At 42.2% G+C, this 17187-nt stretch overlaps 1 protein-coding gene across 1 annotated transcript in view; it reads left to right on the top strand.

Annotated features, from left to right (window-relative positions):
* The window catches only part of LOC117398547 (pyruvate carboxylase, mitochondrial), a 254983-nt gene that overhangs the window by 139493 nt on the left and 98303 nt on the right, over positions 1 to 17187 (top strand). The window lies entirely within an intron of this gene.

Below are 17187 nucleotides of genomic sequence, written 5' to 3'. Positions count from 1 at the left end.
ATTGCACACCGCTTCACCCATGTACTTGAGGAAAAACTGACAATTTTAATAACGTGACATTTCAAAATCCAACATAAAATACTACTGTTCTGGCTTCCGGTAGACTTTTTTTTTTTTTTTGTGATTTCATCTTGAACTTTGATTACAGGATGCTAAATAAAATATTTGAAAATGTGTTTATATAGAATAAAAATAAATTTAAAATGGTTTCACTACTAAAATAGGTGATGCAAAACTTCTGACCATAGCTGTATTACTGCTATAGCCTCAAGGCAGAGAATCCTCACACACATATATACAATATATTATATTGTGTGTGTGCTTCCTACCTTCTTTTCTAATCTCTCTCTCTCTCTCTCTCTCTCTCTCTCTCTCTCTTCTCTCTCTCTCTCTCTCTCTCTCTCTCTCTCTCTCTCTCTCTCTCTTCTCTCTCTCTCTCTCTCTCTCTCTCTCTCTCTCTCTCTCTCTCTCTCTCTCTCTTATTCAGTCCTCCTCTCCTGCACAGGCTGTATCAACACATCACATTTCTATTTGGATTACAATTCCCAGTCCAGGTATTAAGCCTGATGTCTCCGACGCGCAGGTCGCTGGTCTGACTCTTACCTGCCATTTCTGCTCCGGGTTCTGGCAACACAATAAGATTTTTCACCCCTCCCAGTGTCACAGGCTAACGAGTATTTGGTCTCATGTTATTAACGGGCAGTGATGCGCACCACAGTGTTATCGGGAACTGACGGAGAGAGACAGACGTGTGGGGTCAGGAGGTCTTCATCCACACAGAGGCACGCGCTTCAGTGTAGATCTATAGCCAATCTGATATATTTAACTGTTTGTCGCACCATTTTCTATATATAATTATGGGTAATACGGATTTTAAAGTGCTGGGAATGTAGAAGCCTTGTGGCGATTTTCATGTGATTTGATTTGATTAGACAGATATAGATCTATAGAAATATCTATCGCTATCTCATCAATATCAGTCTAGTGCTGTATATTATAAAGACATTTCAGAGGGCTGGATCACATAAATATCAGGGTCTAGTGCTGTGTATTATAAAGACATTTCAGAGGGCTGGATCGCATCAATATCAGGGTCTAGCGCTGTATATTATAAAGATATTTCAGAGGGCTGGCTCGCATCAATATCAGGGTCTAGTGCTGTATATTATAAAGACATTTCAGAGGCCTGGATCGCATCAATATCAGGGTCTAGTGCTGTGTATTATAAAGACATTTCAGAGGGCTGGATCGCATCAATATCAGGGTCTAGCGCTGTATATTATAAAGATATTTCAGAGGGCTGGATCGCATCAATATCAGGGTCTAGTGCTATATATTATAAAGGAATTTCAGAGGGCTAGATCGCATCGATATCAAGAGTCTAGTGCTGTATATTATAAAGGAATTTCAGCTCCGTATCAGGGCCTGCTATATATTGTCTCTTGCATGCATACTTTTCCCTTGACAATTGCGATCTGTAATGCTAACTTGACAGTATTTATCCTCTCGTTTAAGAGCAGCTGGCAATGCAATGTAAATCTAAAATCAACACTGTCTTATTATAGTAGTATTATTATTATTATTATTTTCTGCTCGTTGAGCAGGCGAGCCGGGCAGGCTGTACTAAGTATTGTAGTTAATTACTCTGGGGAGGCGGTGTTAATTTTCTTTGTGATAATGATGTCTTGGATTCTTCCGTTAATGCGTCTACATTAAAGAACCCTAGAGAAGCGATTTCAGCACAATCTCGCTTTGGTACTAGTTCGTCCAGCTGTAGCAATTCATGTTCCATTTATTTCCTGTAAATTAAAAAAAAAAAAAAAAAAATTATAGACATTTCAGAGGGCTGGATCGCATCAATATCAGGGTCTAGTGCTGTATATTAGACATTTCAGAGGGCTGGATCGCATCAATATCAGGGTCTAGCGCTGTATATTATAAAGACATTTCAGAGGGCTGGATCGCATCAATATCAGGGTCTAGCACTGTATATTATAAAGACATTTCAGAGGGCTGGATCGCATCAATATCAGGGTCTAGCACTGTATATTATAAAGACATTTCAGAGGGCTGGATCGCATCAATATCAAAGTCTGCTATATATTATAAAGACATTTCAGAGGACTGGATCGCATCAACATCAGGGTCTAGCGCTGTATATTATAAAGACATTTCAGAGGGCTGGATCGCATCAATATCAAAGTCTGCTATATATTATAAAGACATTTCAGAGGGCTGGATCGCATCAATATCAGGGTCTAGCGCTGTATATTATAAAGACATTTCAGAGGGCTGGATCGCATCAATATCAGGGTCTAGCGCTGTATATTATAAAGACATTTCAGAGGGCTGGATCGCATCAATATCAGGGTCTAGCGCTGTATATTATAAAGACATTTCAGAGGGCTGGATCGCATCAATATCAGGGTCTAGCGCTGTATATTATAAAGACATTTCAGAGGGCTGGATCGCATCAATATCAGGGTCTAGCGCTGTATATTATAAAGACATTTCAGAGGGCTGGATCGCATCAATATCAAAGTCTGCTATATATTATAAAGACATTTCAGAGGACTGGATCGCATCAACATCAGGGTCTAGCGCTGTATATTATAAAGACATTTCAGAGGGCTGGATCGCATCAATATCAGGGTCTAGTGCTGTATATTATAAAGACATTTCAGAGGGCTGGATCGCATCAATATCAGGGTCTAGCGCTGTATATTATAAAGACATTTCAGAGGGCTGGATCGCATCAATATCAGGGTGTAGTGCTGTATATTATAAAGACATTTCAGAGGGCTGGATCGCATCAATATCAAGTCTAGTGCTGTATATTATAAAGACATTTCAGAGGGCTGGATCGCATCGATATCAAGTCTAGTGCTGTATATTATAAAGACATTTCAGAGGGCTGTGTCGCATCAATATCAGGGTCTAGTGCTATATATTATAAAGACATTTCAGAGGGCTGGATCGCATCAATATCAAGTCTAGTGCTGTATATTATAAAGACATTTCAGAGGGCTGGATCGCATCGATATCAAGTCTAGTGCTGTATATTATAAAGACATTTCAGAGGGCTGGATCGCATCAATATCAGGGTCTAGTGCTATATATTATAAAGACATTTCAGAGGGCTGGATCGCATCAATATCAGGGTGTAGCGCTGTATATTATAAAGACATTTCAGAGGGCTGGATCGCATCAATATCAGCCAGAATCCTTCGGTTGTAGCGTTTTTTTGCAGTTCAGCACATTGTAAAAAATTTAATTATTCAGTGACACTGAAGCAAAGCTTCTCTCTACCCCCAAGCACCACGACCCCGGCTCTGCTCTCAATACATTCATTCCAAGTATCCAAGGCAAATGAAAAGTATTTTCAATTGCACACACACACACCTGCGGCAGAATGCATGGGTTGTGTTTCTACACAATGCTCCGATCACAGGACGGCTGACGGCCGCTAGCTCTGGCGTTTCATAATGAGATTGTTATGCAGTGTGCCATGGGCCAGGCTGCTCTACCTCAATAGACCCCGGACCAGGCCAGGGTAAGTACAGCTCCGTCACATTGCATTGAATTCATGTGTTCCCTTGTCTTTTTTTCACTTGTACCCTTCATGTCTGTGTCGTTTTGCATTAGTTTAGTACAGTAACAGATAGGAAAAATATCATTCTTGAGCCATGCTAGCGATTGCTGGTTGTTTAGGTAGTTAACAGAAGGAGTATCGCTGAAAACTTGTACCTTTTTAAGGTTTTTGAGTTTGAGCTGGACCAGACAGTCTTTCTATCACACATTACCTTATATTATTAGTACTAACATCAGCTGCTCCGTACCTCGCTGTATTCTGCTACTGCTCTCAATTATAACCATTCTCTGTATCTTGTGCTTGATTTTACTCTTACAGGTATCCGTATTCACGTGGTTTGTCCTCGCTCTTATATGAAATCGTTCTCATCCATTTATCGTACTCACCACCTGCTCTTACAGGACTCTAGGCTGAGTTACACAGATCTGTAGGTCTGAACTCGTAGGTCATTTTAACAGATACTGATTAAAAATATATATATTTGAGTAACCGCAATAACTTTTCAATTCACAGGGCAGCGGTGTGGAGTAGTGGTTAGGGGCTCTGGACTCTTGACCGGAGGGTCGTGGGTTCAATCCCCAGTGGGGGACACTGCTGTTGTACCCTTGAGCAAGGTACTTTACCTAGATTGCTCCAGTAAAAAACCCAACTGTATAAATGGGTAATTGTATGTAAAATAATGTGGTATCTGTATAATGTGAAATAATGTATAATGTGATATCTTGTAACAATTGTAAGTCGCCCTGGATAAGGGCGTCTGCTAAGATAAAAACTATTTTTCAGAATGATTACAGATCACGGAAAGCTTGGGAACTTGTCAGATCCGCAGGAGGCAGGGGTGTCGAGCAGACAGATGCATTAGCCGTACCCTCTAATAACTGTTCCTTCCGCGCACAGATTTGAAAGGACTCAAGCCACACAACCAGTCGCAGCGCCCGCTTACAACTTAAAAAAAAAAAAAGACAGCAGCAACTTGCATGTAATTGTCTCAAACCACAAAAGGAGGAGAGCGTAGAAGATTCAATTAAGTTTTCATTGTAGATAATGAGGCTGTCAAGGAGTGAGTTTACATCAGCAGGAGGTAAGACGTTAAAAGCTGTGATCGGGCTGAAATAATATGACTTTACATCCACGCAAACATGTGCGATGCGCTGCGCGGTGACAGCAGGAGTCAAGTCATTACCTGAAGTCACTAAGAAAGAAAAAAAGCAGGTTATAATAGATATTATTTTATCAAATCCAGTTCTGTTTTAAATGCAATGCCTTCACAAGAGGAGGCGCCGGGTTTCTCTAGGTAAATGTCTGCAATTGCCACTACAATATGTAGGGTAATAAACATTATTATTAATTATTATTATTATTATTATTATTATTATTATTATTATTATTTCATAGCAGACGCCTTATCCAGGGTGACTTACAATTGTTACAAGATATCGCATTATTTTTACATACAATTACCCATTTATACTGTTGGGTTTTTACTGGAGCATTCTAGGTAAAGTACCTTGCTCAAGGGTACAGCAGCAGTGTCCCCCACCTGGGATTGAACCCACGACCCTCCGGTCAAGAGTCCAGAGCCCTAACCACTACTCCACACTGCTGCCCATATCCAGGCTCCAGAGCTTATAAAGCACTTTGCAAAATGCACGCCTCTCGCTTTTAAAGTATTCATAACGCGCTGTCATTTACCGGTAATGCTCAGAAGCATGTTATGATAGTTTGCCAAGTATTTAGGAAGGATTAAGCGTGTTCTTACAATGCGTTTCGACAGATCAATACAGCTTTTTATGAATAAAAAACTCCAATAAAAGACTCTTACAATACATTAAGACGATTAATACAGTAATGCAACCGATAATACTAAAATACATTTAAATATGTAGTACATAAAGCCGACAGATGATACTGGTAACAGAAAAGGGTCACTCAATCGCACGTGAGCTGAAAGGGTTAATAATATTTGTATAAAAAAAGTTTTGGGGAGAAAATCTGGAGATCAAATAATTGGGCTGGAGATCAAAAAAAAAAAAAAAAAAACTGTTCTATTTTTAACTTTAGAATTGTGGGGTGCGTTACATTCACAGCTTGACAAATCCTGAATTGTGATTGGTTGATTTCTCATACGGCTGGCAGAGTTGAAAGGGTCACAGAGTCACGTGATTTGCACGGAACGGGAAAGGCTGTGAAATCCCGCCACTAGAAGAACATTTTTCGTTAATATTTTAACCCAGGGAGGCAGGGCTAGTGTGAGCTTCCAACCCCACATCTGTCAAACAGTCAGGGTTATTTTTAACATGATCACCAGGTCTCTCTCTCTCTCTGTCGCACGCATGCTGTGTCGAGGAGTCGAGGAGGAAAAGCTAATTATCTTTCTGTAACTGCAGCGAGACGGCACAGTGCTCGACAGCGGCTATTGTGAGACGGTCATACCGCAAATCATTTAACATAATTCCGGCCGGTAATTGCCATTTAGCAGAGCAAATTGCTGTGACCAAAGTGTGGACCGTGTTCTCTGTACGCCATTAATCAGTTACAGAGAGGGAGGGAGGGAAGAGTTGAGGAAATATACAAAACATGAACAGAAACTTAAGTTTAATGACGAACGTTTCAAGTCTTTAACAGTTTTTTTTATTTATTTATTTATTTTCCCGGTGAGAAACTAGTAATGCATTTCACACAAGCAGCCCCAAACACGCCTTTTACTGTACAATCGTATTCAATTGTAAAAGACACAAACTGTTATTAGTGCCGTTTGAACAAACGCTGCTTGAAATGTATTCGGGGGCAAACCTGGCCACGTTTTGTATTCGTTCGTATCACAGTGTTTACCTCTCCTTTTCTTTAACTGCATTCACCATAGTTTACCATGATTTGCTAAGCTTATTAGAGTAAGTAGCGGGGGTTCTGAAAAATACAGTGAGACCCCTCCCCCAGGTGTTGCTACAGCTGTTTAAATAACGCACCTGTCATTTTTCTTTTCATTGCTAACATCCCGACAGCTTTTTCTAACTAACATTTTTAAAGTCTGTTTCAAATGTCCGCTCTAGTGCACTGGGGTTTGAGATCTGTCCTCTAAATCACTGCAGGAAAAATAGATAAATTTAAAAGTGCTCTGGCTTTTCTGTTCTGTACCACATTGTGCATCGTTATCGCTGTGTTGCATGTTTGACAACGTGGGCAATAATCCTGACGCTATCAGTGCACTAGAGCAGACATTCTGAAAAGAGCTTTGAAACAGACTTTAGTGTTAGAAGTACAAAAAATGACAGGTGCATTATTTAAACAGTTGTAGCAACGCGTGGGGACGTGGGATGGTGTATTTTTTCGGAACTACGTTACTTACTCTTTACTATGCTTTACCACACCTCTGTGTGCTTTAGAATGTGTATCTCTGCTTTACCAGGCTTTCACTGTGCTTTACCAGACCTATCTGTGCTTTACCAGACCTCTCTGTGCTTTACAATGCTTCCCTATGCTTTACCAGACCTCTCTGTGCTTTACAATGCTTCCCTATGCTTTACCAGACCTCTCTGTGCTTTACAATGCTTCCCTATGCTTTACCAGACCTCTCTGTGCTTTACAATGCTTCCCTATGCCCCCCCCCCCCTCCCCCTCTGTTTCCAGTACCAGCCACCCCTGGTGCTTGACGACAGCTATCCCACAAGCCTTTGCAGGGCAGATTATCATTCCCGAGGTGTGCGCTGTCAAAACCCTGCTTCCCAAGGTGGATGATCAGCAGCGAGAGCTCGGCTATCAATTTAATTGAATATGTATTTAAATTCGGCAAAGCTGCTGAATGCCTGATTAAAAGCACACAGTGTTAATTCTACTCTGTCACTCACAGCTTTGCAGTCTGCTGCTGGGTTTGTTAACCAGACGTTCGCGAAACGCCAAGAAGTGTTTAATAAAAGGTGTTTTCCACAAAGGGTTAATTTTTTTAAATTCCTTTTATTAACTGTGCCCTTATAAAAGTTTACCATGGTATTTATACAGTTTTCCCCCCATGCTTCTCCCATGGCTATAATATTACCATAGATTACTGTGGTTTGCTGTGTTTTTAAATAAGCTTTACCAGACCTCTCTGTGCTTTACAATGCTTCCCTATGCTTTACCAGACCTCTCTGTGATTTACAATGCTTCCCTGTGCTTTACCAGACCTCTCTGTGCTTTACAATGCTTCCCTATGCTTTACCAGACCTCTCTGTGCTTTACAATGCTTCCCTATGCTTTACCAGACCTCTCTGTGCTTTACAATGCTTCCCTATGCTTTACCACACCTCTCTGTGCTTTACAATGCTTTATTACAGTCTGCAGTGCTTTTACTGTGGAACATTCACAAGTGTCATCCAACCTTGTTTCCTCTCCTGATCTTTTGAAGCCATAAGCAGAATAACCTAGCGGGCCATTTAGAGTACGGTCACTGCTTTATAATATTTCTTGAAAATTAAAATTCAGGAGAGGAGTGAAAATATTCTTCAAGAGCGCAGCTCCTACTCCCAGATAGATTCGTTCTGAATTCTAATTTTGCAGTTCTATTTTAAGCACTGAAAGATCATGCTTTATCCTGAAGAATCCTCTCTAGAGCTCTAGCAGTGGGTCTCCCGTCTCTATGTAAACCCCAGAGCCGATTTTGACATTATATACTTAAAAACAAAACCAAAAAAAAACAATTTTCCTCCAATGCTACTAAAAAAAAAGTACGAACAACAGTGACGGAGTTAAGCTGCTGAACCGACTACAATAGATTAAGAACAGTCTCTTTATTACACTAAACCATTTTTTAGATGAATGTATTTACTGAATGTACAGTTAGGAATTTTCTTGGTATTAATGAGAATTTTTGGGGTAACAATTAATAAATACCACCCCCCTCTCCCTCCACAGCCTTTAGCATTTGTAAAATAAAACGCTTTATACAACAGTAAACCAGTGATGGAAATAAGACTCCTATTCCATAAGAGTTTCACCCATTCCTGGTTTTACTACGAGCTTGATTAGCCCCAGGAGTGTCTGATTTAAACTCCTAATAAAACCAGGAATGAATCAAACTGCTGTGCAACGGGAGTCTTATTCCCCTCTCTGTGTTTAGCAGCAATGATTTTAAAAAAATAAACATCAATCTTACAAAAGAAATGAATAGAGACAAGAGCACAGGTCTCCAACCTTGGCCCTGGAGAGCTGGTTTTCATTTTCATCTCTCTGTTACTTAATTACCAATTATTGGCTTAATTAGTCAAGATTAACAGGCGCTCCAGCTCTTTAGCCAGTGATGATGTAAAGACAGCTAGGAAACCTGCTGGATAGGGGCTCTCCAGGACCAGGATTGGAGACCCCTGGACTAGAGCGTGCATGTGGAAAAGCACTGGGGCAATACAAACCAGCTCCACTCAAATCTCTGAACTGTTCACAGTAAACAGTACAGGACCACACCCCGATGTGATAATCTTGGGGTGGGGTCAAGGGCGTTTCTGTGTAATCGGGGTGTCTGAGACTGCTGATTTGCATCGAGGGCTGCAATTAAAACGAACCCTTTAAGAGATAATGCCCTGGCCTGGTGCTGCGTTCAGAAAAATAACCGCTACGCTCCGATGCATCGCTTGGACGTGTGACTGAGCCTCTACACTCCAGTAACAAGACGTGACAGATCAGTCACATCGGAGCGGAAGATAATCATTTGTTCAAGTCAGCCGCTGGGCTAAATTACGACAAACTGCACAGGGAAAGGGAGAGATTACCAGGAGCACCCACTGCCACTCCGCGAAACAATAATTAGAGTATTTTTAAACTGTGCAATTATAAGGAGATATATATATATAAAAATAATTTGAACATCAAAGTCTTGTTTTGGCGACCAGCTCGAAAGAAGATTTGTAATTTTATTTTAATTCTCTTCGGGAAGAAGCGAGCATTCAGTCTCCGTGCCTCAAGCCTGCCCTGGACTGGAGGGAGCACCCTTTCTCTTAGGGGGGTGAGGGAGCAGTTCAGTCTCCATGCCTCAAGCCTGCCCTGGACTGGAGGGAGCACCCTTTCTCTTAGGGGGGGTGAGGGAGCAGTTCAGTCTCCATGCCTCAAGCCTGCCCTGGGCTGGAGGGACCACCCTTTCTCTTAGGGGGGTGAGGGAGGGAGGGAGCAGTTCAGTCTCCATGCCTCAAGCCTGCTTTGGACTGGAGGGAGCACCCTTTCTCTTAGGGGGGGGTGAGGGAGCAGTTCAGTCTCCATGCCTCAGCTGCACTGCAATCACCACATGACCTACAGCTGGTAGCAGGACGCAGCATTTTATCAATAGCATCATGAAGCAGAACAAGGGAAGTCGGCACAAGAAAAGCGGGCCTGTGACGATGTTTATAAAGCTAATCAAATAAAACGCAGTGGATTTTACAGCCTTTGTTAGGACTCCTGGCATAATGGTGACGTTACTGTCGGCCGATACGCAAACAGGAACGGGTGATCAAGCGATCCAATCAAAGTGATGGATTAACCCATTAAAAGACCTGTTCCTAATGGGCTAATTAATCACCAACGCGCAGGAGTGTATCATTAATTGCCTAATATCCTTGCTGCTTCTGAATGGAAAAGGAAATCACTAGTTAAAATGACACGTCGGTAATTAAACCTGAACCAGCAGCAAATACAACAAATTACACGACCGCCTCGAAACCTGCAAGGAAATATCCTACCGGGATCCCGTTAAAATAATAACTCTTCATTCAGGATTCGCTCCGCGAGCTGTGCTGTGTTTTTGGTCTCGTATCGCGACAGAGGCACAACTCCGTGCCTCAGTTGATGTTGCCAGGGCACACAATTGACTGGTATGGGAAAAAAAAGGACTCCCATTGCATAGCAGTTTCACCCATTCCAGTTTTATTATTATTTGTTTATTTAGCAGACGCCTTTATCCAAGGCGACTTAGAGAAACTAGGGTGTGTCAACTATGCAGAGTCACTTACAATTACGTCTTGCCTGAAAGACGGAGCACAAGGAGGTTAAGTGACTTGCTCAGGGTCACACAATGAGTCAGTGGCTGAGGTGGGATTTGAACCAGGTACCTCTTGGTTACAAGCCCTTTTCTTTAACTACTGGACCACACAGCCTCCAATATTCCGAGCCTATTCCGAGCTTGATTAGCCCCAGTTCACAGGTAACGAGCTCAGGTGTGTGTCATTAAACTCCTAGCAAAAAAAAAAAAAAAGGAAAACCAGGAACGGATCGAACTGCTATGCAACGGGAGTCTTATTTCCATCCCTGGTTTACCAGCAATGACAACACATGGGCAGCAGTTCTAGTCTTTATACTGTAGTGCTGTACCGGATCATCAGCAGTGTGTGTGGGTTTGTATCACTGAAGGAGATTTTGGCTTAACGTACAGCTGACTTCAGGTACCTGAGCTTGTTACCTACCCACTGGAGCTGATCAAGCTCGTAGTAAAACCTGGAATGGGTGACACTGCTGTGCAGTAGGAGTCGTATTCCCATCCCTGTGGTCCGGTTGTAGACAGCAGGCCAATGTGACCGTGCCCTCTCGTGCAGTCGCTTCTCTCTCTCTCTCTCTCTCGCTCGTCGCGTCGGTCAGAGAGGCTCGACGGAATGAGAAAGGGTCGCCCTCCTGACCTCGTGATAAAATAAAGCTTCACCCTGAGTTTCTGCATCCATCCGATATTTCAAAAGTACGACCACGTAGTCCCACCGACGCGCTCCAATTCTGAAACACATCTATCTTTCCCATAGGGCAGTTTAAAAAATCCTATTGAGAGTTTTTGGGCACAAAATCATTAGCAGTTACTGCAACATGGTCTGCAGTGTCATCTTAATTGATTTTGTAGGATTGAAACTCACACTAGCCCTGCTGCTGCTGCTGCACCCAGTCCTGGGGTTCAGAGCTCCCCTCAATGAAGTCTAGTATTATTATTATTATTATTATTATTATTATTATTATTATTAATATTGAAATGATCAGGAGCCAGGAGTTTGAGCAGGGTTAGAAACTCACACTAGCCCTGCTGCTGCTGCTGCTGCACCCAGTCCTGGGGTTCAGAACTCCCCTCAATGAAGTCTAGTATTATTATTATTATTATTATTATTATTATTAATATTGAAATGATCAGGAGCCAGGATTTTGAGCAGGGTTAGAAATTCAGTCAATGTTGTTATCAGTTGAGACAACACATAAGTGGCAAAACAAGACATACTCAAACACTGCAATAATTAAAACAATCTTTAAAAAAAAAAAAAAAAAAATGCTTCCTCTTGCCCAGGTAAGGTGAAAATCACAACAGAATCTCTTTCCAGCTCCGTGAATTGCCATTAAAAAGTGTTTGGGAGAGGTTCTGCACATGAATCATTCAGTACCGCCCGAAGGAATCTCTACAGCTCTCTGGAGAGCGTTACATAATTAAACAGCCTTTTTTACCATCAATCATCAGAGATTTTAGAAGGACTTAAACCAATCGTGGGAGTGCGTTTAACTAAAACAAAGACAGTGCGTGCCATGTGAAGTGGAGGCGTCTCTTGCAGCATCTAGACGTGGGAGGCAATTGTTCTTCAAAGCCTTTTCCGTTTACACACACTGCAGACATTATTATTACAGTTTATTATTTATTTACTTAGTTATTTTTTATAGTGCCACTAGCCACCAGGGCATCGGAGCCCTGCACAAAACATTAAGACTTTAGACCAATAACACAATCAAAAAGAAAACCTCACGATAGAAATAAAAACATACAAATAAAACACCCACGATTGTCCAGACGTACGTCAGCTACAGTACTCTCCTTAGCTTACTCAAAGGCTCCTTTTAAATAGCTAGGTTTTGAGTTGCTTCCTAAATTTCAAGAGGCTAGGAGGAGACTCTAATTTCTACAGGCAACAAATTCCATAAAAAACAGCTGCTCTAGCCTCGGAGGTACGGCTTCCGAAACGAACTCAAGTTCAAGTTACTTCTCAAATGTTATCGCTAACTTGAAATCTGAACCTGTTTAAGAGCTGAAAACAAGCAAAAAGGTCTAACTAAGGTTTTATCTGCTCCCTATTTTACTGCATTTAACCCTGTACTTTAGAGTACTGTAATCTGTCACAAGTGTTATTTAATCTGTAGTATTTTGTATTTAATTATATCCTGATGTAACTATCACTGACACTGTTATCTGCTGTATTATTGAATCGTATTTTGTCATATACTTGTACTTGCTAGAACCAAAGTCATGGTATTTATCTTGCTCTTAATTGTATTAATACTTGTACTGTGATTCTTGAAATGTATTTTTGTTTACGACTGTAAGTCGCCCTGGATAAGGGCATCTGCTAAGTAATAAATAATAATAATAATAATAATAATAATAATAATAATAATTAATAATAATAAATAATAACTAAGCAAATTATCACTTCAAGGAAGGGTCTGAGAGCTTGGTTGGAATGGAAACCAGCAGACACAGCAGATGGGGCTCCAAGACCTGGGTGGGGGAGCCCTGATCTAGACCATTTAGGATTTTAAAGACTTCAAGTCCCCTCTTTTTCTTTTTTATACTTTGCTCAGTACTGTGACTGCCAATAATGCGCAGCCCCCTGGGAGCTCCCGTCCACGGTCGGCAGTGGAATAGCCAGGTCCAGTTTTTTTTTTTTTTTTTAAATCAATTCCTATACATTGTGGGCTGATCAAGCTCATAGCAAAACGCAACAGGAGTCTTATTCCCATTCCAGTAGGGTGGTGACCGGAACAAAGTTTCGGCTGAGGGAACACAGAGCCACTTTCCCAGGAGCAGCGGCTTGAAACCTGGTTCCAGCAGACCTAGTTTGAGGTCGCCGTGTCAAACCTCCCTAAGTCTCACCCTGGTGTGCCGCGCAGCGTCCTGAAACCGAGTCCCAAGCCACAAAGTGGTTTCGTGTTCCCTCGGCTTTACGTATCTTTTTAAGTATTCAACCGCAGAGACAGTATCTTGAAAGAGACAGCTCCACGATGGCAATGTGACTATCAAAAGATCTTCACACTCCATACCTCTCCCAGCAGGAGCTACTGACAGTGTTTTCTTACAATCCGTTTCAGAGCAATTAACAGAAAATACAAAAGCGCTCGTCCCCGCAGGGGAAATGTTAATTACCGCAGTAACTGGGTTCATTAACTTAGAACAGTGGCATTCTTAATTAAACAAATGCCAAAACACAATCAATAAAGAACAAACGCCATTTGAAAAACACCCTGGACTGCAGGGGGAGCACCCTTTCTCTTAGGGGGGGTGAGGGAGGGAGGGAGCAGTTCAGTCTCCATGCCTCAAGCCTGCCCTGGACTGAAGGGAGCACCCTTTCTCTTAGGGGGTGAGGGAGGGAGCAGTTCAGTCTACATGCCTCAAACCTGCTCTGGACTGGAGGGAGCACCCTTTCTCTTAGGGGGGTGAGGGAGGGAGAGAGGGAGCAGTTCAGTCTCCATGCCTCAAGCCTGCTCTGGACTGTTTTAAACCCCATCTTTAAAAGATAACCACATTGACTAACTATGCAAGTAAACTCATGGAAATTAAATCGCTCTACCCTTTAATGGCTGATTTTTATTTTTGGGGTAGGATCGCTGCATTAATATTGACTTAAGTTTTTTTTTTTTTTAAGGCAAATCATGGGGCTGTAAACAAACCAGAGACAATAACTTGCACAATTACTGGTTGTAAATTTATATTTAAAACGCATTGCAATGCCTTTACTGCAAACAACGGTCCACAGAGACAGACAATAAAAAGGCTTTACAATGTTTTCATAATCCAAGTGATGTTGGTTATAAACATGCCAGCCCGGGGTGTTAGTACAGCAGGGCGCACATTTATCAGAACAGCACATCGCTTCTGCAGTTTTTGATGTATTGCACATCTGAAATCAAAGCACAGGAACTGCAAAGCTGAGAAAATTGTCAAAATAGGCAAATCAGTGATTGTCTCATTTAATTGATGCCTTTAATAGGCCACACAGTTAAGTGAGAAATTATACAGCCCAGCTAAGCGTGAAGTGAAGTCGTTTTCATTCGATAGAAACCACAAAGAAATGCATTGTGAAGCACAAAGAGGTCTGGTAAAGCATAGGGAAGCATTGTAAAGCACAGAGAGGTCTGGTAAAGCATAGGGAAGCATTGTAAAGCACAGAGAGGTCTGGTAAAGCATAGGGAAGCATTGTAAAGCACAGAGAGGTCTGGTAAAGCATATGGAAGCATTGTAAAGCACAGAGAGGTCTGGTAAAGCATAGGGAAGCATTGTAAAGCACAGAGAGGTCTGGTAAAGCATCAGGAAGCATTGTAAAGCACAGAGAGGTCTGGTAAAGCATAGGGAAGCATTGTAAAGCACAGAGAGGTCTGGTAAAGCATAGGGAAGCATTGTAAAGCACAGAGAGGTCTGGTAAAGCATAGGGAAGCATTGTAAAGCACAGACAGGTGTGGTAAAGCATAGGGAAGCATTGTAAAGCACAGAGAGGTGTGGTAAAGCATAGGGAAGCATTGTAAAGCACAGAGGTCTGGTAAAGCATAGGGAAGCATTGTAAAGCACAGAGGTCTGGTAAAGCATAGGGAAGCATTGTAAAGCACAGAGAGGTCTGGTAAAGCATAGGGAAGCATTGTAAAGCACAGAGAGGTCTGGTAAAGCATAGGGAAGCATTGTAAAGCACAGAGAGGTCTGGTAAAGCATAGGGAAGCATTGTAAAGCACAGAGAGGTCTGGTAAAGCATAGGGATGCATTGTAAAGCACAGAGAGGTGTGGTAAAGCATAGGGAAGCATTGTAAAGCACAGAGAGGTCTGGTAAAGCATAGGGATGCATTGTAAAGCACAGAGAGGTGTGGTAAAGCATAGGGAAGCATTGGAAAGCACAGAGAGGTCTGGTAAAGCATAGGGAAGCATTGTAAAGCACAGAGAGGTCTGGTAAAGCATAGGGAAGCATTGTAAAGCACAGAGAGGTCTGGTAAAGCATAGGGAAGCATTGTAAAGCACAGACAGGTGTGGTAAAGCATAGGGAAGCATTGTAAAGCACAGAGAGGTGTGGTAAAGCATAGGGAAGCATTGTAAAGCACAGAGGTCTGGTAAAGCATAGGGAAGCATTGTAAAGCACAGAGATGTATGGTGAAGCATAGGGAAGCATTGTGAAGCACAGAGAGGTGTGGTAAAGTTTTGCAGCACCTAGAATTTTAGGATTGAGACATCATATACTACAAACAAAAAAACAATTTTATTTATCAAAGAAACTACAAAAAAAATTATATATATTTTAAAACTATATGAACAAAATTTTGATATTTTATTTAACATCGTGTAATCAAAAGAAACCACAAAATGATCTCGCCGAAATAAAAAAAGAAGCCTACCGAAACTAGTACAGTATTTCATGTTAGATTACGAAATGTCACATTTTTCCATTTTTGTCAGTAAAGCATATGGGGAAAACTACAAAGCGCTGGTGTGTAATTCAGTATGTTAACGTGACGTTATTCAGCAGCTTTCATTCAACTTCATGAAGCAACATTAATTATATAGGGGGGTGATGCAAAACTGCATCACCCCCCTATCGATTAATCACACCTGTTTGCTAGTGATATGAAATTCTATTGAAAGAATTACAAGTAATCTCTTTCAGTGACCTGCGATGAGGATGATCCAATAAACTCGCATTACTGCAGTGAAAGGAAACCACCGATGAGCAAATACTGCAAGCTGCAATCATTTTTTCCTTCATTCAGAAAATTGGGTACCCCCACCCCCACTCAAACCCACCCCCACACCCACTCAAACCCACACCCGTGAGGCGTGCGGCTTCAGTGAAGTTCACAGAGGCTGTTACGCTGTTCAGCTGTGACCTTTTCAGAAAGACCCCAGTGGCTATGTGTCTGATAGAGGCAATCTTATTCATCTGACGACTTCCAAACAGCCTATCTACTGGAGAGTCTACCGCGAGGGATTACTAACAAGTCTCCGTGTCGCAGCCAGTGCGATCGCAGAAGGGCAAAGAGCCTCCAATGGAGGCTGCAGAGACAGGAAGCTTTGCCAGCAAGCGGACGGCCAATAAACAAAACCATTTCCCATGGGAAGCGGTCTGACCTTGAAACGGGATCGCTGGAGAGCAGTGGTGCTCAACTCTGGCCCTCGAGATCTAATCCAGTCCAGGTTTTCACTCCAACCAAGGTTCTAATGTAGTTAACTGAAGCTGCTAAGAGGCACTTAACTCATTTAGAACCTGGTTGGAATAAAGACCAGGACCGGAATCAGATCTCGAGGGCCAGACTGCTGTTCTGCAGAAATGAACTTGTCTATTTTGTAGGTCCCTATAACAGAGCAGAGGGGGAGGGGGAGGGGGCTCCCCTGCTGTCTATGCTCCGTGATGCGTGCTGCAGGCTTGTCAAACACGCCGCGCCGCGATATACACCCCAGAGTTCCTGAGAAGCTGATTAACGGCGTCTCTGTGTGATGCGGTGTCAGAGAACTCGGAGCGGAACGGATTGGGCGGCTGCCAGGGTTTATAAACACTTCAGCCCAGACTTTATAAAAACACTTTGCAGCTGACCCCCCACCGCACGGCTCCATCAATCACGGAGCTTGATGTCCTGTTTAACGTGGTGGATGCCAGGAGAAGTTATTACCT

This window comes from Acipenser ruthenus, chromosome 51 (genome assembly GCF_902713425.1).
Source record: "Acipenser ruthenus chromosome 51, fAciRut3.2 maternal haplotype, whole genome shotgun sequence".
Classification (NCBI taxonomy): domain Eukaryota; kingdom Metazoa; phylum Chordata; class Actinopteri; order Acipenseriformes; family Acipenseridae; genus Acipenser; species Acipenser ruthenus.
Note: the sequence above shows the minus strand (reverse complement) of the source record. Positions and strands in the feature narration are given on the sequence as shown.